We start from the raw sequence: 24,913 nt of genomic DNA, 5'->3' as shown, positions 1-24,913 counted from the left end.
TCCTCTGTGTCTCCTCTGTGTCTCCACTGTGTCTCCTCGCTTTCTCCTCTCTGTCTCCTCTGTGTCTCCACTGTGTCTCCACTGTGTCTCCTCTGTGTCTCCACTGTGTCTCCTCTCTGTCTCCTCTGTGTCTCCACTGTGTCTCATCTGTGTCTCCTCTCTGTCTCCTGTGTCTCCACTGTGTCTCCTCTCTGTCTCCTCTCTGTCTCCTCTCAGTCTCCTGTGTCTCCACTGTGTCTCCTCTGTGTCTCCACTGTGTCTCCTCTCTGTCTCCTCTGTGTCTCCTCTGTGTCTCCTCTCTGTCTCCTGTGTCTCAACTGTGTCTCCTCTCTGTCTCCTCTGTGTCTCCTCTGTGTCTCCTCTCTGTCTCCTGTGTCTCCACTGTGTCTCCTCTCTGTCTCCTCTGTGTCTCCTCTCTGTCTCCTGTGTCTCCACTGTGTCTCCTCTGTGTCGCCTCTCTGTCTCCTCTGTGTCTCCACTGTGTCTCCACTGTGTCTCCTCTCTGTCTCCTCTGTGTCTCCTCTCTGTCTCCACTGTGTCTCCACTGTGTCTCCTCTCTGTCTCCTCTATGTCTCCACTGTGTCTCCTCTCTGTCTCCTCTGTGTCTCTACTGTGTCTCCACTGTGTCTCCTCTGTGTCTCCACTGTGTCTCGTCTCTGTCTCCACTGTGTCTCCTCTGTGTCTCCACTGTGTCTCCTCTCTGTCTCCTCTGTGTCTCCTCTGTGTCTCCACTGTGTCTCCACTGTGTCTCCTCTGTGTCTCCACTGTGTCTCCACTGTGTCTCCTCTCTGTCTCTTCTGTGTCTCCTCTCTGTCTCCTGTGTCTCCACTGTGTTTACTCTGTGTCGCCTCTCTGTCTCCTCTGTGTCTCCACTGTGTCTCCTCTCTGTCTCCTCTGTGTGTCCTCTGTATCTCCACTGTGTCTCCTGTGTCTCCACTGTGTCTCCTCTCTGTCTCCTCTCTGTCTCCACTGTGTCTCCACTGTGTCTCCTCTGTATCTCCACTGTGCCTCCTCTGTGTCTCCACTGTGTCTCCTCTGTGTCTCCTCTGTGTCTCCACTGTGTCTCCTCTGTATCTCCACTGTGTCTCCTCTATGTCTCCGCTGTGTCTCCACTGTGTCTCCTCTGTGTCTCCTCTGTGTCTCCACTGTGTCTCCTCTGTATCTCCACTGTGTCTCCTCTCTGTCTCCTCTGTGTCTCCACTGTGGCTCCTCTGTGTCTCCTCTCTGTCTCCTCTGTGTCTCTACTGTGTCTCCACTGTGTCTCCTCTGTGTCTCCACTGTGTCTCGTCTCTGTCTCCACTGTTTCTCCTCTGTGTCTCCACTGTGTCTCCTCTCTGTCTCCTCTCTGTCTTCCCTGTGTCTCCACTGTGTCTCCTCTCTGTCTCCTCTCTGTCTCCACTGTGTCTCCACTGTGTCTCCTCTGTATCTCCACTGTGCCTCCTCTGTGTCTCCACTGTGTCTCCTCTGTGTCTCCTCTGTGTCTCCACTGTGTCTCCTCTGTATCTCCACTGTGTCTCCTCTCTGTCTCCGCTGTGTCTCCACTGTGTCTCCTCTGTGTCTCCTCTGTGTCTCCACTGTGTCTCCTCTGTATCTCCACTGTGTCTCCTCTCTGTCTCCTCTGTGTCTCCACTGTGGCTCCTCTGTGTCTCCTCTCTGTCTCCTCTGTGTCTCTACTGTGTCTCCACTGTGTCTCCTCTGTGTCTCCACTGTGTCTCGTCTCTGTCTCCACTGTGTCTCCTCTGTGTCTCCACTGTGTCTCCTCTCTGTCTCCTCTCTGTCTTCCCTGTGTCTCCACTGTGTCTCCTCTCTGTCTCCTCTGTGTCTCCTCTGTGTCTCGTCTGTGTCTCCACTGTGTCTCCACTGTGTCTCCTCTGTGTCTCCACTGTGTCTCCTCTGTGTCTCCTCTGTGTCTCCACTGTGTCTCCTCTGTATCTCCACTGTGTCTCCTCTCTGTCTCCTCTGTGTCTCCACTGTGTCTCCTCTGTGTCTCCTCTCTGTCTCCTCTGTGTCTCTACTGTGTCTCCACTGTGTCTCCTCTCTGTCTCCACTGTGTCTCGTCTCTGTCTCCACTGTGTCTCCTCTGTGTCTCCACTGTGTCTCCTCTCTGTCTCCTCTCTGTCTTCCCTGTGTCTCCACTGTGTCTCTTCTCTGTCTCCACTGTGTCTCCTCTGTGTCTCGTCTGTGTCTCCACTGTGTCTCCACTGTGTCTCCTCTGTGTCTCCACAGTGTCTCCTCTCTGTCTCCACTGTGTCTCCTCTGTGTCTCCACTGTGTCTCCTCTCTGTCTCCTCTATGTCTCCACTGTGTCTCCTCTCTGTCTCCTCTGTTTCTCTACTGTGTCTCCTCTGTGTCTCCTCTGTGTCTCCACTGTGTCTCGTCTCTGTCTCCACTGTGTCTCCTCTGTGTCTCCACTGTGTCTCCTCTCTGTCTCCTCTGTGTCTCCTCTGTGTCTCCACTGTGTCTCCACTGTGTCTCCTCTCTGTCTCCTCTGTGTCTCCACTGTGTCTCCACTGTGTCTCCTCTCTGTCTCTTCTGTGTCTCCTCTCTGTCTCCTGTGTCTCCACTGTGTTTACTCTGTGTCGCCTCTCTGTCTCCTCTGTGTCTCCACTGTGTCTCCTCTCTGTCTCCTCTGTGTGTCCTCTGTATCTCCACTGTGTTTCCTGTGTCTCCACTGTGTCTCCTCTCTGTCTCCTCTCTGTCTCCACTGTGTCTCCACTGTGTCTCCTCTGTATCTCCACTGTGCCTCCTCTGTGTCTCCACTGTGTCTCCTCTGTGTCTCCTCTGTGTCTCCACTGTGTCTCCTCTGTATCTCCACTGTGTCTCCTCTCTGTCTCCTCTGTGTCTCCACTGTGGCTCCTCTGTGTCTCCTCTGTGTCTCCACTGTGTCTCCTCTGTATCTCCACTGTGTCTCCTCTCTGTCTCCTCTGTGTCTCCACTGTGGCTCCTCTGTGTCTCCTCTCTGTCTCCTCTGTGTCTCTACTGTGTCTCCACTGTGTCTCCTCTGTGTCTCCACTGTGTCTCGTCTCTGTCTCCAATGTGTCTCCTCTGTGTCTCCACTGTGTCTCCTCTCTGTCTCCTCTCTGTCTTCCCTGTGTCTCCACTGTGTCTCCTCTCTGTCTCCACTGTGTCTGCTCTGTGTCTCGTCTGTGTCTCCACTGTGTCTCCACTGTGTCTCCTCTGTGTCTCCACTGTGTCTCCTCTCTGTCTCCAATGTGTCTCCTCTGTGTCTCCTCTGTGTCTCCTCTCTGTCTCCTCTGTGTCTCCTCTGTGTCTCCACTGTGTCTCCTCTCTGTCTCCTCTGTGTCTCCTCTGTGTCTCCTCTGTGTCTCCACTGTGTCTCCACTGTGTCTCCTCTGTGTCTCCACTGTGTCTCGTCTCTGTCTCCAATGTGTCTCCTCTGTGTCTCCACTGTGTCTCCTCTCTGTCTCCTCTCTGTCTTCCCTGTGTCTCCACTGTGTCTCCTCTCTGTCTCCACTGTGTCTGCTCTGTGTCTCGTCTGTGTCTCCACTGTGTCTCCACTGTGTCTCCTCTGGGTCTCCACTGTGTCTCCTCTCTGTCTCCAATGTGTCTCCTCTGTGTCTCCTCTGTGTCTCCTCTCTGTCTCCTCTGTGTCTCCTCTGTGTCTCCACTCTGTCTCCACTGTGTCTCCTCTGTGTCTCCACTCTGTCTCCTCTCTGTCTCCTCTGTGTCTCCTCTCTGTCTCCACTGTGTCTCCTCTGTGTCTCCACTGTGTCTCCACTGTGTCTCCTCTGTGTCTCCTCTGTGTCTCCTCTCTGTCTCCACTGTGTCTCCACTGTGTCTCCTCTGTGTCTCCACTGTGTCTCCTCTCTGTCTCATCTGTGTCTCCACTGTATCTCCACTGTGTCTCCTCTGTGTCTCCTCTGTGTCTCCACTGTGTCTCCACTGTGTCTCCACTCTGTTTCCTCTGTGTCTCCTCTGTGTCTCCACTGTGTCTCCACTGTGTCTCCTCTGTGTCTCCACTGTGTCTCCACTGTGTCTCCTCTGTATCTCCACTGTGTCTCCACTGTGTCTCCTCTGTGTCTCCACTGTGTCTCCTCTCTGTCTCATCTGTGTCTCCACTGTGTCTCCACTGTGTCTCCTCTGTGTCTCCACTGTTTCCTCTGTGTCTCCTCTGTGTCTCCACTGTGTCTCCACTGTGTCTCCTCTGTGTCTCCACTGTGTCTCCACTGTGTCTCCTCTGTATCTCCTCTGTGTCTCCACTGTTTCTCCACTGTGTCTCCTCTGTGTCTCCACTGTGTCTCCACTGTGTCTCCTCGCTGTCTCCTCTGTGTCTCCACTGTGTCTCCTCTGTGTCTCCTCTGTGTCTCCTCTGTGTCTCCTCTGTGTCTCCTCTCTGTCTCCACTGTGTCTCAACTGTGTCTCCTCTGTGTCTCCTCTGTGTCTCCACTGTGTCTCCACTGTGTCTCCTCTGTGTCTCCACTGTGTCTCCTCTGTGTCTCCTCTGTGTCTCCTCTGTGTCTCCACTGTGTCTCCTCGCTTTCTCCTCTCTGTCTCCTCTGTGTCTCCACTGTGTCTCCACTGTGTCTCCTCTGTGTCTCCACTGTGTCTCCTCTCTGTCTCCTCTGTGTCTCCACTGTGTCTCATCTGTGTCTCCTCTCTGTCTCCTGTGTCTCCACTGTGTCTCCTCTCTGTCTCCTCTCAGTCTCCTGTGTCTCCGCTGTGTCTCCTCTGTGTCTCCACTGTGTCTCCTCTCTGTCTCCTCTGTGTCTCCTCTGTGTCTCCTCTCTGTCTCCTGTGTCTCAACTGTGTCTCCTCTCTGTCTCCTCTGTGTCTCCTCTCTGTCTCCTCTGTGTCTCCTCTGTGTCTCCTCTCTGTCTCCTGTGTCTCCACTGTGTCTCCTCTCTGTCTCCTCTGTGTCTCCTCTCTGTCTCCTGTGTCTCCACTGTGTCTCCTCTGTGTCGCCTCTCTGTCTCCTCTGTGTCTCCACTGTGTCTCCACTGTGTCTCCTCTCTGTCTCCTCTGTGTCTCCTCTCTGTCTCCACTGTGTCTCCTCTGTGTCTCCACTGTGTCTCCTCTCTGTCTCCTCTGTGTCTCCACTGTGTCTCCTCTCTGTCTCCTCTGTGTCTCCTCTGTGTCTCCACTGTGTTTCCTCTCTGTCTCCACTGTGTCTCCTCTCTGTCTCCTCTGTGTCTCCACTGTGTCTCCACTGTGTCTCCTCTGTGTCTCCACTGTGTCTCCTCTCTGTCTCCACTATGTCTCCTCTGTGTCTCCACTGTGTCTCCTCTCTGTCTCTTCTGTGTCTCCTCTGTGTCTCCACTGTGTCTCCTCTCTGTCTCCTCTGTGTCTCCACTGTGTCTCCACTGTGTCTCCTCTGTGTCTCCACTGTGTCTCCTCTCTGTCTCCTCTGTGTCTCCACTGTGTCTCCTCTGTGTCTCCTCTCTGTCTCCTGTGTCTCCACTGTGTCTCCTCTCTGTCTCCTCTGTGTCTCCTCTCTGTCTCCTGTGTCTCCACTGTGTCTCCTCTGTGTCGCCTCTCTGTCTCCTCAGTGTCTCCACTGTGTCTCCACTGTGTCTCCACTGTGTCTCCTCTCTGTCTCCTCTGTGTCTCCTCTCTGTCTCCACTGTGTCTCCTCTGTGTCTCCTCTGTATCTCCACTGTGTCTCCTGTGTCTCCACTGTGTCTCCTCTGTGTCTCCACTGTGTCTCCACTGTGCCTCCTCTGTGTCTCCACTGTGTCTTGTCTCTGTCTCCACTGTGTCTCCTCTGTGTCTCCACTGTGTCTCCTCTCTGTCTCCTCTGTGTCTCCTCTGTGTCTCCACTGTGTCTCCACTGTATCTCCTCTGTGTCTCCACTGTGTCTCCACTGTGTCTCCTCTCTGTCTCCTCTGTGTCTCCACTGTGTCTCCACTGTGTCTCCTCTCTGTCTCTTCTGTGTCTCCTCTCTGTCTCCTGTGTCTCCACTGTGTTTACTCTGTGTCGCCTCTCTGTCTCCTCTGTGTCTCCACTGTGTCTCCTCTCTGTCTCCTCTGTGTGTCCTCTGTATCTCCACTGTGTCTCCTGTGTCTCCACTGTGTCTCCTCTGTGTCTCCACTGTGTCTCCTCTCTGTCTCCTCTCTGTCTCCACTGTGTCTCCACTGTGTCTCCTCTGTATCTCCACTGTGTTTCCTCTCTGTCTCCGCTGTGTCTCCACTGTGTCTCCTCTGTGTCTCCTCTGTGTCTCCACTGTGTCTCCTCTGTATCTCCACTGTGTCTCCTCTCTGTCTCCTCTGTGTCTCCACTGTGTCTCCTCTGTGTCTCCTCTCTGTCTCCTCTGTGTCTCTACTGTGTCTCCACTGTGTCTCCTCTCTGTCTCCACTGTGTCTCGTCTCTGTCTCCACTGTGTCTCCTCTGTGTCTCCACTGTGTCTCCTCTCTGTCTCCTCTCTGTCTTCCCTGTGTCTCCACTGTGTCTCCTCTCTGTCTCCACTGTGTCTCCTCTGTGTCTCGTCTGTGTCTCCACTGTGTCTCCACTGTGTCTCCTCTGTGTCTCCACTGTGTCTCCTCTCTGTCTCCACTGTGTCTCCTCTGTGTCTCCACTGTGTCTCCTCTCTGTCTCCTCTGTGTGTCCTCTGTATCTCCACTGTGTTTCCTGTGTCTCCACTGTGTCTCCTCTCTGTCTCCTCTCTGTCTCCAATGTGTCTCCACTGTGTCTCCTCTGTATCTCCACTGTGCCTCCTCTGTGTCTCCACTGTGTCTCCTCTGTGTCTCCTCTGTGTCTCCACTGTGTCTCCTCTGTATCTCCACTGTGTCTCCTCTCTGTCTCCTCTGTGTCTCCACTGTGGCTCCTCTGTGTCTCCTCTGTGTCTCCACTGTGTCTCCTCTGTATCTCCACTGTGTCTCCTCTCTGTCTCCTCTGTGTCTCCACTGTGGCTCCTCTGTGTCTCCTCTCTGTCTCCTCTGTGTCTCTACTGTGTCTCCACTGTGTCTCCTCTGTGTCTCCACTGTGTCTCGTCTCTGTCTCCAATGTGTCTCCTCTGTGTCTCCACTGTGTCTCCTCTCTGTCTCCTCTCTGTCTTCCCTGTGTCTCCACTGTGTCTCCTCTCTGTCTCCACTGTGTCTGCTCTGTGTCTCGTCTGTGTCTCCACTGTGTCTCCACTGTGTCTCCTCTGTGTCTCCACTGTGTCTCCTCTCTGTCTCCAATGTGTCTCATCTGTGTCTCCTCTGTGTCTCCTCTCTGTCTCCTCTGTGTCTCCTCTGTGTCTCCACTGTGTCTCCTCTCTGTCTCCTCTGTGTCTCCTCTGTGTCTCCACTGTGTCTCCACTGTGTCTCCTCTGTGTCTCCACTGTGTCTCGTCTCTGTCTCCAATGTGTCTCCTCTGTGTCTCCACTGTGTCTCCTCTCTGTCTCCTCTCTGTCTTCCCTGTGTCTCCACTGTGTCTCCTCTCTGTCTCCACTGTGTCTGCTCTGTGTCTCGTCTGTGTCTCCACTGTGTCTCCACTGTGTCTCCTCTCTGTCTCCTCTGTGTGTCCTCTGTATCTCCACTGTGTCTCCTGTGTCTCCACTGTGTCTCCTCTGTGTCTCCACTGTGTCTCCTCTCTGTCTCCTCTCTGTCTCCACTGTGTCTCCACTGTGTCTCCTCTGTATCTCCACTGTGCCTCCTCTGTATCTCCACTGTGTTTCCTCTCTGTCTCCGCTGTGTCTCCACTGTGTCTCCTCTGTGTCTCCTCTGTGTCTCCACTGTGTCTCCTCTGTATCTCCACTGTGTCTCCTCTCTGTCTCCTCTGTGTCTCCACTGTGTCTCCTCTGTGTCTCCTCTCTGTCTCCTCTGTGTCTCTACTGTGTCTCCACTGTGTCTCCTCTCTGTCTCCACTGTGTCTCGTCTCTGTCTCCACTGTGTCTCCTCTGTGTCTCCACTGTGTCTCCTCTCTGTCTCCTCTCTGTCTTCCCTGTGTCTCCACTGTGTCTCTTCTCTGTCTCCACTGTGTCTCCTCTGTGTCTCGTCTGTGTCTCCACTGTGTCTCCACTGTGTCTCCTCTGTGTCTCCACAGTGTCTCCTCTCTGTCTCCACTGTGTCTCCTCTGTGTCTCCACTGTGTCTCCTCTCTGTCTCCTCTATGTCTCCACTGTGTCTCCTCTCTGTCTCCTCTGTTTCTCTACTGTGTCTCCACTGTGTCTCCTCTGTGTCTCCACTGTGTCTCGTCTCTGTCTCCACTGTGTCTCCTCTGTGTCTCCACTGTGTCTCCTCTCTGTCTCCTCTGTGTCTCCACTGTGTCTCCACTGTGTCTCCACTGTGTCTCCTCTCTGTCTCCTCTGTGTCTCCACTGTGTCTCCACTGTGTCTCCTCTCTGTCTCTTCTGTGTCTCCTCTCTGTCTCCTGTGTCTCCACTGTGTTTACTCTGTGTCGCCTCTCTGTCTCCTCTGTGTCTCCACTGTGTCTCCTCTCTGTCTCCTCTGTGTGTCCTCTGTATCTCCACTGTGTTTCCTGAGTCTCCACTGTGTCTCCTCTCTGTCTTCTCTCTGTCTCCACTGTGTCTCCACTGTGTCTACTCTGTATCTCCACTGTGCCTCCTCTGTGTCTCCACTGTGTCTCCTCTGTGTCTCCTCTGTGTCTCCACTGTGTCTCCTCTGTATCTCCACTGTGTCTCCTCTCTGTCTCCTCTGTGTCTCCACTGTGGCTCCTCTGTGTCTCCTCTGTGTCTCCACTGTGTCTCCTCTGTATCTCCACTGTGTCTCCTCTCTGTCTCCTCTGTGTCTCCACTGTGGCTCCTCTGTGTCTCCTCTCTGTCTCCTCTGTGTCTCTACTGTGTCTCCACTGTGTCTCCTCTGTGTCTCCACTGTGTCTCGTCTCTGTCTCCAATGTGTCTCCTCTGTGTCTCCACTGTGTCTCCTCTCTGTCTCCTCTCTGTCTTCCCTGTGTCTCCACTGTGTCTCCTCTCTGTCTCCACTGTGTCTGCTCTGTGTCTCGTCTGTGTCTCCACTGTGTCTCCACTGTGTCTCCTCTGTGTCTCCACTGTGTCTCCTCTCTGTCTCCAATGTGTCTCCTCAGTGTCTCCTCTGTGTCTCCTCTCTGTCTCCTCTGTGTCTCCTCTGTGTCTCCACTGTGTCTCCTCTCTGTCTCCTCTGTGTCTCCTCTGTGTCTCCACTGTGTCTCCACTGTGTCTCCTCTGTGTCTCCACTGTGTCTCGTCTCTGTCTCCAATGTGTCTCCTCTGTGTCTCCACTGTGTCTCCTCTCTGTCTCCTCTCTGTCTTCCCTGTGTCTCCACTGTGTCTCCTCTCTGTCTCCACTGTGTCTGCTCTGTGTCTCGTCTGTGTCTCCACTGTGTCTCCACTGTGTCTCCTCTGGGTCTCCACTGTGTCTCCTCTCTGTCTCCAATGTGTCTCCTCTGTGTCTCCTCTGTGTCTCCTCTCTGTCTCCTCTGTGTCTCCTCTGTGTCTCCAATCTGTCTCCACTGTGTCTCCTCTGTGTCTCCACTCTGTCTCCTCTCTGTCTCCTCTGTGTCTCCTCTCTGTCTCCACTGTGTCTCCTCTGTGTCTCCACTGTGTCTCCACTGTGTCTCCTCTGTGTCTCCTCTGTGTCTCCTCTCTGTCTCCACTGTGTCTCCACTGTGTCTCCTCTGTGTCTCCACTGTGTCTCCTCTCTGTCTCATCTGTGTCTCCACTGTATCTCCACTGTGTCTCCTCTGTGTCTCCTCTGTGTCTCCACTGTGTCTCCACTGTGTCTCCACTCTGTTTCCTCTGTGTCTCCTCTGTGTCTCCACTGTGTCTCCACTGTGTCTCCTCTGTGTCTCCACTGTGTCTCCACTGTGTCTCCTCTGTATCTCCACTGTGTCTCCACTGTGTCTCCTCTGTGTCTCCACTGTGTCTCCTCTCTGTCTCATCTGTGTCTCCACTGTGTCTCCACTGTGTCTCCTCTGTGTCTCCTCTGTGTCTCGACTGTGTCTCCACTGTGTCTCCACTGTTTCCTCTGTGTCTCCTCTGTGTCTCCACTGTGTCTCCACTGTGTCTCCTCTGTGTCTCCACTGTTTCTCCACTGTGTCTCCTCTGTATCTCCTCTGTGTCTCCACTGTTTCCTCTGTGTCTCCTCTGTGTCTCCACTGTGTCTCCACTGTGTCTCCTCTGTGTCTCCACTGTTTCTCCACTGTGTCTCCTCTGTATCTCCTCTGTGTCTCCACTGTTTCTCCACTGTGTCTCCTCTGTGTCTCCACTGTGTCTCCACTGTGTCTCCTCGCTGTCTCCTCTGTGTCTCCACTGTGTCTCCTCTGTGTCTCCTCTGTGTCTCCTCTGTGTCTCCTCTGTGTCTCCTCTCTGTCTCCACTGTGTCTCAACTGTGTCTCCTCTGTGTATCCTCTGTGTCTCCACTGTGTCTCCACTGTGTCTCCTCTGTGTCTCCACTGTGTCTCCTCTGTGTCTCCTCTGTGTCTCCTCTGTGTCTCCACTGTGTCTCCTCGCTTTCTCCTCTCTGTCTCCTCTGTGTCTCCACTGTGTCTCCACTGTGTCTCCTCTGTGTCTCCACTGTGTCTCCTCTCTGTCTCCTCTGTGTCTCCACTGTGTCTCATCTGTGTCTCCTCTCTGTCTCCTGTGTCTCCACTGTGTCTCCTCTCTGTCTCCTCTCAGTCTCCTGTGTCTCCGCTGTGTCTCCTCTGTGTCTCCACTGTGTCTCCTCTCTGTCTCCTCTGTGTCTCCTCTGTGTCTCCTCTCTGTCTCCTGTGTCTCAACTGTGTCTCCTCTCTGTCTCCTCTGTGTCTCCTCTCTGTCTCCTCTGTGTCTCCTCTGTGTCTCCTCTCTGTCTCCTGTGTCTCCACTGTGTCTCCTCTCTGTCTCCTCTGTGTCTCCTCTCTGTCTCCTGTGTCTCCACTCTGTCTCCTCTGTGTCGCCTCTCTGTCTCCTCTGTGTCTCCACTGTGTCTCCACTGTGTCTCCTCTCTGTCTCCTCTGTGTCTCCTCTCTGTCTCCACTGTGTCTCCTCTGTGTCTCCACTGTGTCTCCTCTCTGTCTCCTCTGTGTCTCCACTGTGTCTCCTCTCTGTCTCCTCTGTGTCTCCTCTGTGTCTCCACTGTGTTTCCTCTCTGTCTCCACTGTGTCTCCTCTCTGTCTCCTCTGTGTCTCCACTGTGTCTCCACTGTGTCTCCTCTGTGTCTCCACTGTGTCTCCTCTCTGTCTCCACTATGTCTCCTCTGTGTCTCCACTGTGTCTCCTCTCTGTCTCTTCTGTGTCTCCTCTGTGTCTCCACTGTGTCTCCTCTCTGTCTCCTCTGTGTCTCCACTGTGTCTCCACTGTGTCTCCTCTGTGTCTCCACTGTGTCTCCTCTCTGTCTCCTCTGTGTCTCCACTGTGTCTCCTCTGTGTCTCCTCTCTGTCTCCTGTGTCTCCACTGTGTCTCCTCTCTGTCTCCTCTGTGTCTCCTCTCTGTCTCCTGTGTCTCCACTGTGTCTCCTCTGTGTCGCCTCTCTGTCTCCTCAGTGTCTCCACTGTGTCTCCACTGTGTCTCCACTGTGTCTCCTCTCTGTCTCCTCTGTGTCTCCTCTCTGTCTCCACTGTGTCTCCTCTGTGTCTCCTCTGTATCTCCACTGTGTCTCCTGTGTCTCCACTGTGTCTCCTCTGTGTCTCCACTGTGTCTCCACTGTGCCTCCTCTGTGTCTCCACTGTGTCTTGTCTCTGTCTCCACTGTGTCTCCTCTGTGTCTCCACTGTGTCTCCTCTCTGTCTCCTCTGTGTCGCCTCTCTGTCTACTGTGTGTCTCCACTGTGTCTCCTCTCTGTCTCCTCTCTGTCTCCTCTGTGTCTCCTCTGTGTCTCCACTGTGTCTCCACTGTATCTCCTCTGTGTCTCCACTGTGTCTCCACTGTGTCTCCTCTCTGTCTCCTCTGTGTCTCCACTGTGTCTCCACTGTGTCTCCTCTCTGTCTCTTCTGTGTCTCCTCTCTGTCTCCTGTGTCTCCACTGTGTTTACTCTGTGTCGCCTCTCTGTCTCCTCTGTGTCTCCACTGTGTCTCCTCTCTGTCTCCTCTGTGTGTCCTCTGTATCTCCACTGTGTCTCCTGTGTCTCCACTGTGTCTCCTCTGTGTCTCCACTGTGTCTCCTCTCTGTCTCCTCTCTGTCTCCACTGTGTCTCCACTGTGTCTCCTCTGTATCTCCACTGTGCCTCCTCTGTATCTCCACTGTGTTTCCTCTCTGTCTCCGCTGTGTCTCCACTGTGTCTCCTCTGTGTCTCCTCTGTGTCTCCACTGTGTCTCCTCTGTATCTCCACTGTGTCTCCTCTCTGTTTCCTCTGTGTCTCAACTGTGTCTCCTCTGTGTCTCCTCTCTGTCTCCTCTGTGTCTCTACTGTGTCTCCACTGTGTCTCCTCTCTGTCTCCACTGTGTCTCGTCTCTGTCTCCACTGTGTCTCCTCTGTGTCTCCACTGTGTCTCCTCTCTGTCTCCTCTCTGTCTTCCCTGTGTCTCCACTGTGTCTCCTCTCTGTCTCCACTGTGTCTCCTCTGTGTCTCGTCTGTGTCTCCACTGTGTCTCCACTGTGTCTCCTCTGTGTCTCCACTGTGTCTCCTCTCTGTCTCCACTGTGTCTCCTCTGTGTCTCCACTGTGTCTCCTCTCTGTCTCCTCTATGTCTCCACTGTGTCTCCTCTCTGTCTCCTCTGTGTCTCTACTGTGTCTCCACTGTGTCTCCTCTGTGTCTCCACTGTGTCTCGTCTCTGTCTCCACTGTGTCTCCTCTGTGTCTCCACTGTGTCTCCTCTCTGTCTCCTCTGTGTCTCCTCTGTGTCTCCACTGTGTCTCCACTGTGTCTCCTCTCTGTCTCCTCTGTGTCTCCACTGTGTCTCCACTGTGTCTCCTCTCTGTCTCTTCTGTGTCTCCTCTCTGTCTCCTGTGTCTCCACTGTGTTTACTCTGTGTCGCCTCTCTGTCTCCTCTCTGTCTCCTCTCTGTCTCCTCTGTATCTCCACTGTGCCTCCTCTGTGTCTCCACTGTGTCTCCTCTCTGTCTCCTCTGTGTCTCCACTGTGGCTCCTCTGTGTCTCCTCTGTGTCTCCACTGTGTCTCCTCTGTATCTCCACTGTGTCTCCTCTCTGTCTCCTCTGTGTCTCCACTGTGGCTCCTCTGTGTCTCCTCTCTGTCTCCTCTGTGTCTCTACTGTGTCTCCACTGTGTCTCCTCTGTGTCTCCACTGTGTCTCGTCTCTGTCTCCAATGTGTCTCCTCTGTGTCTCCACTGTGTCTCCTCTCTGTCTCCTCTCTGTCTTCCCTGTGTCTCCACTGTGTCTCCTCTCTGTCTCCACTGTGTCTGCTCTGTGTCTCGTCTGTGTCTCCACTGTGTCTCCACTGTGTCTCCTCTGTGTCTCCACTGTGTCTCCTCTCTGTCTCCAATTTGTCTCCTCTGTGTCTCCTCTGTGTCTCCTCTCTGTCTCCTCTGTGTCTCCTCTGTGTCTCCACTGTGTCTCCTCTCTGTCTCCTCTGTGTCTCCTCTGTGTCTCCACTGTGTCTCCACTGTGTCTCCTCTGTGTCTCCACTGTGTCTCCTCTCTGTCTCCTCTGTGTCGCCTCTCTGTCTCCTCTGTGTCTCCACTGTGTCTCCTCTCTGTCTCCTCTGTGTCTCCTCTGTATCTCCACTGTGTCTCCTGTGTCTCCACTGTGTCTCCTCTGTGTCTCCACTGTGTCTCCACTGTATCTCCTCTCTGTCTCCTCTGTGTCTCCTCTGTATCTCCACTGTGTCTCCTGTGTCTCCACTGTGTCTCCTCTGTGTCTTCACTGTGTCTCCACTGTGTCTCCTCTGTGTCTCCTCTGTGTCTCAACTGTGTCTCCTCGGTGTCTCCACTGTGTCTCCTCTGTCTCCTCTCTGTCTCCTGTGTCTCAACTGTGTCTCCTCTCTGTCTCCACTCTGTTTCCTGTGTCTCCACTGTGTCTCCTCTCTGTCTCCACTGTTTCTCCTCTGTGTCTCCACTGTGTCTCCTCTCTGTCTCCTCTGTGTCTCCTCTGTGTCTCCACTGTGTCTCCTCTGTGTCTCCTCTGTGTCTCCACTGTGTCTCCACTGTGTCTCCTCTCTGTCTCCTCTGTGTCTCCACTGTGTCTCCACTGTGTCTCCTCTCTGTCTCCTCTGTGTCTCCACTGTGTCTCCACTGTGTCTCCTCTCTGTCTCTTCTGTGTCTCCTCTCTGTCTCCTGTGTCTCCACTGTGTTTACTCTGTGTCGCCTCTCTGTCTCCTCTGTGTCTCCACTGTGTCTCCTCTCTGTCTCCTCTGTGTGTCCTCTGTATCTCCACTGTGTTTCCTGTGTCTCCACTGTGTCTCCTCTCTGTCTCCTCTCTGTCTCCACTGTGTCTCCACTGTGTCTCCTCTGTATCTCCACTGTGCCTCCTCTGTGTCTCCACTGTGTCTCCTCTGTGTATCCTCTGTGTCTCCACTGTGTCTCCTCTGTATCTCCACTGTGTCTCCTCTCTGTCTCCTCTGTGTCTCCACTGTGGCTCCTCTGTGTCTCCTCTGTGTCTCCACTGTGTCTCCTCTGTATCTCCACTGTGTCTCCTCTCTGTCTCCTCTGTGTCTCCACTGTGGCTCCTCTGTGTCTCCTCTCTGTCTCCTCTGTGTCTCTACTGTGTCTCCACTGTGTCTCCTCTGTGTCTCCACTGTGTCTCGTCTCTGTCTCCAATGTGTCTCCTCTGTGTCTCCACTGTGTCTCCTCTCTGTCTCCTCTCTGTCTTCCCTGTGTCTCCACTGTGTCTCCTCTCTGTCTCCACTGTGTCTGCTCTGTGTCTCGTCTGTGTCTCCACTGTGTCTCCACTGTGTCTCCTCTGTGTCTCCACTGTGTCTCCTCTCTGTCTCCAATGTGTCTCCTCTGTGTCTCCTCTGTGTCTCCTCTCTGTCTCCTCTGTGTCTCCTCTGTGTCTCCACTGTGTCTCCTCTCTGTCTCCTCTGTGTCTCCTCTGTGTCTCCACTGTGTCTCCACTGTGTCTCCTCTGTGTCTCCACTGTGTCTCGTCTCTGTCTCCAATGTGTCTCCTCTGTGTCTCCACTGTGTCTCCTCTCTGTCTCCTCTCTGTCTTCCCTGTGTCTCCACTGTGTCTCCTCTCTGTCTCCACTGTGTCTGCTCTGTGTCTCGTCTGTGTCTCCACTGTGTCTCCACTGTGTCTCCTCTGGGTCTCCACTGTGTCTCCTCTCTGTCTCCAATGTGTCTCCTCTGTGTCTCCTCTGTGTCTCCTCTCTGTCTCCTCTGTGTCTCCTCTGTGTCTCCACTCTGTCTCCACTGTGTCTCCTCTGTGTCTCCACTCTGTCTCCTCTCTGTCTCCTCTGTGTCTCCTCTCTGTCTCCACTGTGTCTCCTCTGTGTCTCCACTGTGTCTCCACTGTGTCTCCTCTGTGTCTCCTCTGTGTCTCCTCTCTGTCTCCACTGTGTCTCCACTGTGTCTCCTCTGTGTCTCCACTGTGTCTCCTCTCTGTCTCATCTGTGTCTCCACTGTATCTCCACTGTGTCTCCTCTGTGTCTCCTCTGTGTCTCCACTGTGTCTCCACTGTGTCTCCACTCTGTTTCCTCTGTGTCTCCTCTGTGTCTCCACTGTGTCTCCACTGTGTCTCCTCTGTGTCTCCACTGTGTCCCCACTGTGTCTCCTCTGTATCTCCACTGTGTCTCCACTGTGTCTCCTCTGTGTCTCCACTGTGTCTCCTCTCTGTCTCATCTGTGTCTCCACTGTGTCTCCACTGTGTCTCCTCTGTGTCTCCTCTGTGTCTCGACTGTGTCTCCACTGTGTCTCCACTGTTTCCTCTGTGTCTCCTCTGTGTCTCCACTGTGTCTCCACTGTGTCTCCTCTGTGTCTCCACTGTGTCTCCACTGTGTCTCCTCTGTATCTCCTCTGTGTCTCCACTGTTTCTCCACTGTGTCTCCTCTGTGTCTCCACTGTGTCTCCACTGTGTCTCCTCGCTGTCTCCTCTGTGTCTCCACTGTGTCTCCTCTGTGTCTCCTCTGTGTCTCCTCTGTGTCTCCTCTGTGTCTCCTCTCTGTCTCCACTGTGTCTCAACTGTGTCTCCTCTGTGTCTCCTCTGTGTCTCCACTGTGTCTCCACTGTGTCTCCTCTGTGTCTCCACTGTGTCTCCTCTGTGTCTCCTCTGTGTCTCCTCTGTGTCTCCACTGTGTCTCCTCGCTTTCTCCTCTCTGTCTCCTCTGTGTCTCCACTGTGTCTCCACTGTGTCTCCTCTGTGTCTCCACTGTGTCTCCTCTCTGTCTCCTCTGTGTCTCCACTGTGTCTCATCTGTGTCTCCTCTCTGTCTCCTGTGTCTCCACTGTGTCTCCTCTCTGTCTCCTCTCAGTCTCCTGTGTCTCCGCTGTGTCCCCTCTGTGTCTCCACTGTGTCTCCTCTCTGTCTCCTCTGTGTCTCCTCTGTGTCTCCTCTCTGTCTCCTGTGTCTCAACTGTGTCTCCTCTCTGTCTCCTCTGTGTCTCCTCTCTGTCTCCTCTGTGTCTCCTCTGTGTCTCCTCTCTGTCTCCTGTGTCTCCACTGTGTCTCCTCTCTGTCTCCTCTGTGTCTCCTCTCTGTCTCCTGTGTCTCCACTGTGTCTCCTCTGTGTCGCCTCTCTGTCTCCTCTGTGTCTCCACTGTGTCTCCACTGTGTCTCCTCTCTGTCTCCTCTGTGTCTCCTCTCTGTCTCCACTGTGTCTCCTCTGTGTCTCCACTGTGTCTCCTCTCTGTCTCCTCTGTGTCTCCACTGTGTCTCCTCTCTGTCTCCTCTGTGTCTCCTCTGTGTCTCCACTGTGTTTCCTCTCTGTCTCCACTGTGTCTCCTCTCTGTCTCCTCTGTGTCTCCACTGTGTCTCCACTGTGTCTCCTCTGTGTCTCCACTGTGTCTCCTCTCTGTCTCCACTATGTCTCCTCTGTGTCTCCACTGTGTCTCCTCTCTGTCTCTTCTGTGTCTCCTCTGTGTCTCCACTGTGTCTCCTCTCTGTCTCCTCTGTGTCTCCACTGTGTCTCCACTGTGTCTCCTCTGTGTCTCCACTGTGTCTCCTCTCTGTCTCCTCTGTGTCTCCACTGTGTCTCCTCTGTGTCTCCTCTCTGTCTCCTGTGTCTCCACTGTGTCTCCGCTCTGTCTCCTCTGTGTCTCCTCTCTGTCTCCTGTGTCTCCACTGTGTCTCCTCTGTGTCGCCTCTCTGTCTCCTCAGTGTCTCCACTGTGTCTCCACTGTGTCTCCACTGTGTCTCCTCTCTGTCTCCTCTGTGTCTCCTCTCTGTCTCCACTGTGTCTCCTCTGTGTCTCCTCTGTATCTCCACTGTGTCTCCTGTGTCTCCACTGTGTCTCCTCTGTGTCTCCACTGTGTCTCCACTGTGCCTCCTCTGTGTCTCCACTGTGTCTTGTCTCTGTCTCCACTGTGTCTCCTCTGTGTCTCCACTGTGTCTCCTCTCTGTCTCCTCTGTGTCGCCTCTCTGTCTACTGTGTGTCTCCACTGTGTCTCCTCTCTGTCTCCTCTCTGTCTCCTCTGTGTCTCCTCTGTGTCTCCACTGTGTCTCCACTGTATCTCCTCTGTGTCTCCACTGTGTCTCCACTGTGTCTCCTCTCTGTCTCCTCTGTGTCTCCACTGTGTCTCCACTGTGTCTCCTCTCTGTCTCTTCTGTGTCTCCTCTCTGTCTCCTGTGTCTCCACTGTGTTTACTCTGTGTCGCCTCTCTGTCTCCTCTGTGTCTCCACTGTGTCTCCTCTCTGTCTCCTCTGTGTCTCCACTGTGTCTCCACTGTGTCTCCTCTGTGTCTCCACTGTGTCTCCTCTCTGTCTCCTCTGTGTCTCCACTGTGTCTCCTCTGTGTCTCCTCTCTGTCTCCTGTGTCTCCACTGTGTCTCCGCTCTGTCTCCTCTGTGTCTCCTCTCTGTCTCCTGTGTCTCCACTGTGTCTCCTCTGTGTCGCCTCTCTGTCTCCTCAGTGTCTCCACTGTGTCTCCACTGTGTCTCCACTGTGTCTCCTCTCTGTCTCCTCTGTGTCTCCTCTCTGTCTCCACTGTGTCTCCTCTGTGTCTCCTCTGTATCTCCACTGTGTCTCCTGTGTCTCCACTGTGTCTCCTCTGTGTCTCCACTGTGTCTCCACTGTGCCTCCTCTGTGTCTCCACTGTGTCTTGTCTCTGTCTCCACTGTGTCTCCTCTGTGTCTCCACTGTGTCTCCTCTCTGTCTCCTCTGTGTCGCCTCTCTGTCTACTGTGTGTCTCCACTGTGTCTCCTCTCTGTCTCCTCTCTGTCTCCTCTGTGTCTCCTCTGTGTCTCCACTGTGTCTCCACTGTATCTCCTCTGTGTCTCCACTGTGTCTCCACTGTGTCTCCTCTCTGTCTCCTCTGTGTCTCCACTGTGTCTCCACTGTGTCTCCTCTCTGTCTCTTCTGTGTCTCCTCTCTGTCTCCTGTGTCTCCACTGTGTTTACTCTGTGTCGCCTCTCTGTCTCCTCTGTGTCTCCACTGTGTCTCCTCTCTGTCTCCTCTGTGTGTCCTCTGTATCTCCACTGTGTCTCCTGTGTCTCCACTGTGTCTCCTCTGTGTCTCCACTGTGTCTCCTCTCTGTCTCCTCTCTGTCTCCACTGTGTCTCCACTGTGTCTCCTCTGTATCTCCACTGTGCCTCCTCTGTATCTCCACTGTGTTTCCTCTCTGTCTCCGCTGTGTCTCCACTGTGTCTCCTCTGTGTCTCCTCTGTGTCTCCACTGTGTCTCCTCTGTATCTCCACTGTGTCTCCTCTCTGTCTCCTCTGTGTCTCCACTGTGTCTCCTCTGTGTCTCCTCTCTGTCTCCTCTGTGTCTCTACTGTGTCTCCACTGTGTCTCCTCTCTGTCTCCACTGTGTCTCGTCTCTGTCTCCACTGTGTCTCCTCTGTGTCTCCACTGTGTCTCCTCTCTGTCTCCTCTCTGTCTTCCCTGTGTCTCCACTGTGTCTCCTCTCTGTCTCCACTGTGTCTCCTCTGTGTCTCGTCTGTGTCTCCACTGTGTCTCCACTGTGTCTCCTCTGTGTCTCCACTGTGTCTCCTCTCTGTCTCCACTGTGTCTCCTCTGTGTCTCCACTGTGTCTCCTCTCTGTCTCCTCTATGTCTCCACTGTGTCTCCTCTCTGTCTCCTCTGTGTCTCTACTGTGTCTCCACTGTGTCTCCTCTGTGTCTCCACTGTGTCTCGTCTCTGTCTCCACTGTGTCTCCTCTGTGTCTCCACTGTGTCTCCTCTCTGTCTCCTCTGTGTCTCCTCTGTGTCTCCACTGTGTCTCCACTGTGTCTCCTCTCTGTCTCCTCTGTGTCTCCACTGTGTCTCCACTGTGTCTCCTCTCTGTCTCTTCTGTGTCTCCTCTCTGTCTCCTGTGTCTCCACTGTGTTTACTCTGTGTCGCCTCTCTGTCTCCTCTCTGTCTCCTCTCTGTCTCCTCTGTATCTCCACTGTGCCTCCTCTGTGTCTCCACTGTGTCTCCTCTCTGTCTCCTCTGTGTCTCCACTGTGGCTCCTCTGTGTCTCCTCTGTGTCTCCACTGTGTCTCCTCTGTATCTCCACTGTGTCTCCTCTCTGTCTCCTCTGTGTCTCCACCGTGGCTCCTCTGTGTCTCCTCTCTGTCTCCTCTGTGTCTCTACTGTGTCTCCACTGTGTCTCCTCTGTGTCTCCACTGTGTCTCGTCTCTGTCTCCAATGTGTCTCATCTGTGTCTCCACTGTGTCTCCTCTCTGTCTCCTCTCTGTCTTCCCTGTGTTTCCACTGTGTCTCCTCTCTGTCTCCACTGTGTCTGCTCTGTGTCTCGTCTGTGTCTCCACTGTGTCTCCACTGTGTCTCCTCTGTGTCTCCACTGTGTCTCCTCTCTGTCTCCAATTTGTCTCCTCTGTGTCTCCTCTGTGTCTCCTCTCTGTCTCCTCTGTGTCTCCTCTGTGTCTCCACTGTGTCTCCTCTCTGTCTCCTCTGTGTCTCCTCTGTGTCTCCACTGTGTCTCCACTGTGTCTCCTCTGTGTCTCCACTGTGTCTCCTCTCTGTCTCCTCTGTGTCGCCTCTCTGTCTCCTCTGTGTCTCCACTGTGTCTCCTCTCTGTCTCCTCTGTGTCTCCTCTGTATCTCCACTGTGTCTCCTGTGTCTCCACTGTGTCTCCTCTGTGTCTCCACTGTGTCTCCACTGTATCTCCTCTCTGTCTCCTCTGTGTCTCCTCTGTATCTCCACTGTGTCTCCTGTGTCTCCACTGTGTCTCCTCTGTGTCTTCACTGTGTCTCCACTGTGTCTCCTCTGTGTCTCCTCTGTGTCTCAACTGTGTCTCCTCGGTGTCTCCACTGTGTCTCCTCTGTCTCCTCTCTGTCTCCTGTGTCTCAACTGTGTCTCCTCTCTGTCTCCACTCTGTTTCCTGTGTCTCCACTGTGTCTCCTCTCTGTCTCCTCTGTGTCTCCTCTGTGTCTCCACTGTGTCTCCTCTGTGTCTCCTCTGTGTCTCCACTGTGTCTCCACTGTGTCTCCTCTCTGTCTCCTCTGTGTCTCCACTGTGTCTCCACTGTGTCTCCTCTCTGTCTCTTCTGTGTCTCCTCTCTGTCTCCTGTGTCTCCACTGTGTTTACTCTGTGTCGCCTCTCTGTCTCCTCTGTGTCTCCACTGTGTCTCCTCTCTGTCTCCTCTGTGTGTCCTCTGTATCTCCACTGTGTTTCCTGTGTCTCCACTGTGTCTCCTCTGTGTCTCCACTGTGTCTCCTCTCTGTCTCCTCTGTGTCTCCACTGTGTCTCATCTGTGTCTCCTCTCTGTCTCCTGTGTCTCCACTGTGTCTCCTCTCTGTCTCCTCTCAGTCTCCTGTGTCTCCGCTGTGTCCCCTCTGTGTCTCCACTGTGTCTCCTCTCTGTCTCCTCTGTGTCTCCTCTGTGTCTCCTCTCTGTCTCCTGTGTCTCAACTGTGTCTCCTCTCTGTCTCCTCTGTGTCTCCTCTCTGTCTCCTCTGTGTCTCCTCTGTGTCTCCTCTCTGTCTCCTGTGTCTCCACTGTGTCTCCTCTCTGTCTCCTCTGTGTCTCCTCTCTGTCTCCTGTGTCTCCACTGTGTCTCCTCTGTGTCGCCTCTCTGTCTCCTCTGTGTCTCCACTGTGTCTCCACTGTGTCTCCTCTCTGTCTCCTCTGTGTCTCCTCTCTGTCTCCACTGTGTCTCCTCTGTGTCTCCACTGTGTCTCCTCTCTGTCTCCTCTGTGTCTCCACTGTGTCTCCTCTCTGTCTCCTCTGTGTCTCCTCTGTGTCTCCACTGTGTTTCCTCTCTGTCTCCACTGTGTCTCCTCTCTGTCTCCTCTGTGTCTCCACTGTGTCTCCACTGTGTCTCCTCTGTGTCTCCACTGTGTCTCCTCTCTGTCTCCACTATGTCTCCTCTGTGTCTCCACTGTGTCTCCTCTCTGTCTCTTCTGTGTCTCCTCTGTGTCTCCACTGTGTCTCCTCTCTGTCTCCTCTGTGTCTCCACTGTGTCTCCACTGTGTCTCCTCTGTGTCTCCACTGTGTCTCCTCTCTGTCTCCTCTGTGTCTCCACTGTGTCTCCTCTGTGTCTCCTCTCTGTCTCCTGTGTCTCCACTGTGTCTCCGCTCTGTCTCCTCTGTGTCTCCTCTCTGTCTCCTGTGTCTCCACTGTGTCTCCTCTGTGTCGCCTCTCTGTCTCCTCAGTGTCTCCACTGTGTCTCCACTGTGTCTCCACTGTGTCTCCTCTCTGTCTCCTCTGTGTCTCCTCTCTGTCTCCACTGTGTCTCCTCTGTGTCTCCTCTGTATCTCCACTGTGTCTCCTGTGTCTCCACTGTGTCTCCTCTGTGTCTCCACTGTGTCTCCACTGTGCCTCCTCTGTGTCTCCACTGTGTCTTGTCTCTGTCTCCACTGTGTCTCCTCTGTGTCTCCACTGTGTCTCCTCTCTGTCTCCTCTGTGTCGCCTCTCTGTCTACTGTGTGTCTCCACTGTGTCTCCTCTCTGTCTCCTCTCTGTCTCCTCTGTGTCTCCTCTGTGTCTCCACTGTGTCTCCACTGTATCTCCTCTGTGTCTCCACTGTGTCTCCACTGTGTCTCCTCTCTGTCTCCTCTGTGTCTCCACTGTGTCTCCACTGTGTCTCCTCTCTGTCTCTTCTGTGTCTCCTCTCTGTCTCCTGTGTCTCCACTGTGTTTACTCTGTGTCGCCTCTCTGTCTCCTCTGTGTCTCCACTGTGTCTCCTCTCTGTCTCCTCTGTGTGTCCTCTGTATCTCCACTGTGTCTCCTGTGTCTCCACTGTGTCTCCTCTGTGTCTCCACTGTGTCTCCTCTCTGTCTCCTCTCTGTCTCCACTGTGTCTCCACTGTGTCTCCTCTGTATCTCCACTGTGCCTCCTCTGTATCTCCACTGTGTTTCCTCTCTGTCTCCGCTGTGTCTCCACTGTGTCTCCTCTGTGTCTCCTCTGTGTCTCCACTGTGTCTCCTCTGTATCTCCACTGTGTCTCCTCTCTGTCTCCTCTGTGTCTCCACTGTGTCTCCTCTGTGTCTCCTCTCTGTCTCCTCTGTGTCTCTACTGTGTCTCCACTGTGTCTCCTCTCTGTCTCCACTGTGTCTCGTCTCTGTCTCCACTGTGTCTCCTCTGTGTCTCCACTGTGTCTCCTCTCTGTCTCCTCTCTGTCTTCCCTGTGTCTCCACTGTGTCTCCTCTCTGTCTCCACTGTGTCTCCTCTGTGTCTCGTCTGTGTCTCCACTGTGTCTCCACTGTGTCTCCTCTGTGTCTCCACTGTGTCTCCTCTCTGTCTCCACTGTGTCTCCTCTGTGTCTCCACTGTGTCTCCTCTCTGTCTCCTCTATGTCTCCACTGTGTCTCCTCTCTGTCTCCTCTGTGTCTCTACTGTGTCTCCACTGTGTCTCCTCTGTGTCTCCACTGTGTCTCGTCTCTGTCTCCACTGTGTCTCCTCTGTGTCTCCACTGTGTCTCCTCTCTGTCTCCTCTGTGTCTCCTCTGTGTCTCCACTGTGTCTCCACTGTGTCTCCTCTCTGTCTCCTCTGTGTCTCCACTGTGTCTCCACTGTGTCTCCTCTCTGTCTCTTCTGTGTCTCCTCTCTGTCTCCTGTGTCTCCACTGTGTTTACTCTGTGTCGCCTCTCTGTCTCCTCTCTGTCTCCTCTCTGTCTCCTCTGTATCTCCACTGTGCCTCCTCTGTGTCTCCACTGTGTCTCCTCTCTGTCTCCTCTGTGTCTCCACTGTGGCTCCTCTGTGTCTCCTCTGTGTCTCCACTGTGTCTCCTCTGTATCTCCACTGTGTCTCCTCTCTGTCTCCTCTGTGTCTCCACCGTGGCTCCTCTGTGTCTCCTCTCTGTCTCCTCTGTGTCTCTACTGTGTCTCCACTGTGTCTCCTCTGTGTCTCCACTGTGTCTCGTCTCTGTCTCCAATGTGTCTCATCTGTGTCTCCACTGTGTCTCCTCTCTGTCTCCTCTCTGTCTTCCCTGTGTCTCCACTGTGTCTCCTCTCTGTCTCCACTGTGTCTGCTCTGTGTCTCGTCTGTGTCTCCACTGTGTCTCCACTGTGTCTCCTCTGTGTCTCCACTGTGTCTCCTCTCTGTCTCCAATTTGTCTCCTCTGTGTCTCCTCTGTGTCTCCTCTCTGTCTCCTCTGTGTCTCCTCTGTGTCTCCACTGTGTCTCCTCTCTGTCTCCTCTGTGTCTCCTCTGTGTCTCCACTGTGTCTCCACTGTGTCTCCTCTGTGTCTCCACTGTGTCTCCTCTCTGTCTCCTCTGTGTCGCCTCTCTGTCTCCTCTGTGTCTCCACTGTGTCTCCTCTCTGTCTCCTCTGTGTCTCCTCTGTATCTCCACTGTGTCTCCTGTGTCTCCACTGTGTCTCCTCTGTGTCTCCACTGTGTCTCCACTGTATCTCCTCTCTGTCTCCTCTGTGTCTCCTCTGTATCTCCACTGTGTCTCCTGTGTCTCCACTGTGTCTCCTCTGTGTCTTCACTGTGTCTCCACTGTGTCTCCTCTGTGTCTCCTCTGTGTCTCAACTGTGTCTCCTCGGTGTCTCCACTGTGTCTCCTCTGTCTCCTCTCTGTCTCCTGTGTCTCAACTGTGTCTCCTCTCTGTCTCCACTCTGTTTCCTGTGTCTCCACTGTGTCTCCTCTCTGTCTCCTCTGTGTCTCCTCTGTGTCTCCACTGTGTCTCCTCTGTGTCTCCTCTGTGTCTCCACTGTGTCTCCACTGTGTCTCCTCTCTGTCTCCTCTGTGTCTCCACTGTGTCTCCACTGTGTCTCCTCTCTGTCTCTTCTGTGTCTCCTCTCTGTCTCCTGTGTCTCCACTGTGTTTACTCTGTGTCGCCTCTCTGTCTCCTCTGTGTCTCCACTGTGTCTCCTCTCTGTCTCCTCTGTGTGTCCTCTGTATCTCCACTGTGTTTCCTGTGTCTCCACTGTGTCTCCTCTCTGTCTCCTCTCTGTCTCCACTGTGTATCCACTGTGTCTCCTCTGTATCTCCACTGTGCCTCCTCTGTGTCTCCACTGTGTCTCCTCTGTGTCTCCTCTGTGTCTCCACTGTGTCTCCTCTGTATCTCCACTGTGTCTCCTCTCTGTCTCCTCTGTGTCTCCACTGTGGCTCCTCTGTGTCTCCACTGTGTCTCCTCTGTATCTCCACTGTGTCTCCTCTCTGTCTCCTCTGTGTCTCCACTGTGGCTCCTCTGTGTCTCCTCTCTGTCTCCTCTGTGTCTCTACTGTGTCTCCACTGTGTCTCCTCTGTGTCTCCACTGTGTCTCGTCTCTGTCTCCAATGTGTCTCCTCTGTGTCTCCACTGTGTCTCCTCTCTGTCTCCTCTCTGTCTTCCCTGTGTCTCCACTGTGTCTCCTCTCTGTCTCCACTGTGTCTGCTCTGTGTCTCGTCTGTGTCTCCACTGTGTCTCCACTGTGTCTCCTCTGTGTCTCCACTGTGTCTCCTCTCTGTCTCCAATGTGTCTCCTCTGTGTCTCCTCTGTGTCTCCTCTCTGTCTCCTCTGTGTCTCCTCTGTGTCTCCACTGTGTCTCCTCTCTGTCTCCTCTGTGTCTCCTCTGTGTCTCCACTGTGTCTCCACTGTGTCTCCTCTGTGTCTCCACTGTGTCTCCTCTCTGTCTCCTCTGTGTCTCCTCTGTATCTCC

Source organism: Eucyclogobius newberryi, unplaced genomic scaffold (assembly GCF_026437365.1).
Source record: "Eucyclogobius newberryi isolate DKJ021-1_F unplaced genomic scaffold, fEucNew1.0.hap1 SCAF_8, whole genome shotgun sequence".
Taxonomy (NCBI): Eukaryota; Metazoa; Chordata; class Actinopteri; order Gobiiformes; family Gobiidae; genus Eucyclogobius; species Eucyclogobius newberryi.
Note: the sequence above shows the minus strand (reverse complement) of the source record.